Here is a 2,634-nt window from a genome sequence, read left to right as displayed (position 1 = left end):
GGCTATATCGATAGTAACATTTGATTGGGATAAAGACAGAGAAATGGGGAAAATCCGTAACATTTAGAGGCAAACAGACGCACAGTTCAAACTTCGGGGATGGTTACATCCACATAGAAGACCCCGACAAAGAGAAAGTGTGCCTGAACGACTTATTTCATTGGAGGCATCGAGATCTGCAAGAATACTTTTTCTGTTTCTTATGGGGTGAGTTTCCATAAACATCAAAGTTTGTCGTTTTGTGTTCATTCTAAGAACACGTACATGTTATCTCATGTTTAGTCCATGTTTAGACCTTCCCATATCTACCTATTGTTATTAGCTAGCTCATAGCTCATCGGTTATCACAGAATCCTGTTAAAAAAGTCCTAATGCTACCCAATGAAATCAATTCACCAAGTTTTATGTAGAAACCAGCAAATAACAAATAAAATTAGCATCAATATGTACTTTTTGTTTACATAAACATCAAAATAATAACATTAAAAATGATGGCCACATTTAAAAGATTAAAGATTTTTTATAAAAATATAAAACTCACATATTTCAGCCTCTAAATCATTTTTATAAAAGTCAAAAAAGATAAATTACTGACATTTACAATGCACATTCTCCTTTATTATTAATAGTATGCGGTCCGATTTTTCCCATTGTGTCTGTCGTTGCTATGCAACCATGCAGCTTTACAGGGGGAGCTTTACAGGGGGTATGGCTTATCTAAATGAGATGTAAATGAGCCCCATTGTCACTCGCAGCAGTGAGAACAGGTGAGAACTGCACAATCTTTAGAGGCTATTTTCTGCTTTTTGAGCTTTTTTTGAGTGCCTACCTTCAAATGGCCACAACTTCTCCAAATATTATCAGATTTCCATGTGTTACACATCATTGGAGAGCTTGGAGACTACACTTTCAGAATATGTGAATAACTCAAAATTCCCCAGAACTGACTTGTGTCCCTACTTTCCGTGATTGGTCACAATTTTGCCATTCTGCTGGCGGTTTAATGTTAAGACACAATTCAGTTAAATTCAATTCACATTAATTGTTGCATAACATTTTCTATATTATATTTAAAACCTTTTATATTCATACGCACAGCATATTAATGATTATTGTATCACCCCCTAAACCTACCAACACAGTAAACGGTAGTATAACTGATCTTTTTTCAAAAGTTGTATAATTATTTATTTTAACTGTACACCTACCCCCACACAATACAATTCTGCATGCACACGCATTTTATTAAATTTAGTTAAGCGATCTGATGTCATGGTTGGTAAACCGTGATCTGGGTGTTTGCACTTTGTGGTGAAGTCTGTGTGTTTCGCGTCTGCACTGATTAGTTTGTGGGCGTCTCCGCTAATTTTCATCAGCAACAGCTGTCACTCATTACTCATCCCCTATATATTGGCTTGTCTCACGTCTTGTGTTTGTGAGATCATTGTTTAATGTCGTGTATCCTGTTTGTCAGCTTCAGTGTCATCTACGTTGGATGTCTGTGTTTCCCCAGAACCTCATCCACTCTACGCACTATAACTCCGCTACAAACACTTACCTTCGGCTCTATTCCCCGCAGTTCCTGTGCTATCCTCTCCTGCTGCCTACTCACCATCATCATCCGGATTCCTCACCTCCTCACCACCATCTCGGAGTGTCATCTTCTCAGTTGTATTGTTCCCTTGTGTTTGTTTGTTTATCCATTTTCATTAAAAACAATTACTCACATTTGCTTCCAGCCTTTCCTTCACCCCACCGTCACATCTGAATTATGACTACTCAATAAATCTCATCATAAACCACATGTACCTTGTTGTATCAGTGTAATATTCATGCTACTATACAAATTTGTATTCTGATAAATCATATAAACAAGCAGACATATAAATGAACATATAAAATTAAAAATACACTTATCTCTGTTTTAAAGAATATGTAAAAATAAAAAAATACATATGACAACATGTTACTAAAGTGGAACATACATTTTAAACAAGTTCATCAAACATATAAAACACATCGCGGTTAAAGACATGTTACTAAACCAAAGCAAATCATTTATCATACATTTTAATGGTGTATTCAACCAATACTTATGTTTATTGAGCTTATAAAACACTTTTTAAACATATTTTAAACAAAAACTGGTCATAAACGCTGCCTTCTCAAAATCACAGACATGTACAATCACAATCATGCCGCTCACATATTTATGGATATTCAGACTTTAGCCATTTCAGCCAATAATTATATAATGACATCAGGCTACTAAAGCAACTCATTCATTCATTCAAAAAAGTATTCAACATTTAAGTTAATTAAAATTATAAAACACACCATTCTCTTCTTTTAAAAAAGAAGAACATTTTGTCTAATTTTAAATGTGATTATATATAGCGTAGTATATAAAATAAACATTTCTGATGATACATATAAAAAATTATCCCTTACATTTTTTAGACTGGTAAGAGATGAATGAAATATCCCCAAAATACAATAATACAACTTAAAAAATCACTCATTGTTATATATAACTAATTTAAGTATTGAGCAGTACTATGAAGTTATTTTTGATTCAAAACAACTGAACACCTGTGGCAGTGCGATTTGTAGTTGAAGAGAAAAGCCACACAT

The 2,634-nt window shown here is 34.0% G+C and overlaps 1 long non-coding RNA gene across 2 annotated transcripts; it reads left to right on the top strand.

Annotated features, from left to right (window-relative positions):
- Window positions 1-11: 11 nt before the first annotated feature.
- Window positions 12-1,793, top strand: LOC128021887 (uncharacterized). 2 transcript variants are annotated; one of them, XR_008185807.1, is made up of 2 exons: window positions 12-207; window positions 1,514-1,793. It is a non-coding gene; the product is annotated as an uncharacterized LOC128021887 (long non-coding RNA). The 2 variants fall into 2 exon arrangements; XR_008185808.1 differs by having other exon boundaries at window positions 1,481-1,793.
- The last annotated feature ends 841 nt before the right edge of the window (window positions 1,794-2,634 follow it).

Source organism: Carassius gibelio, chromosome A2 (assembly GCF_023724105.1).
Source record: "Carassius gibelio isolate Cgi1373 ecotype wild population from Czech Republic chromosome A2, carGib1.2-hapl.c, whole genome shotgun sequence".
NCBI classification, from domain to species: Eukaryota; Metazoa; Chordata; class Actinopteri; order Cypriniformes; family Cyprinidae; genus Carassius; species Carassius gibelio.
Note: the sequence above shows the minus strand (reverse complement) of the source record. Positions and strands in the feature narration are given on the sequence as shown.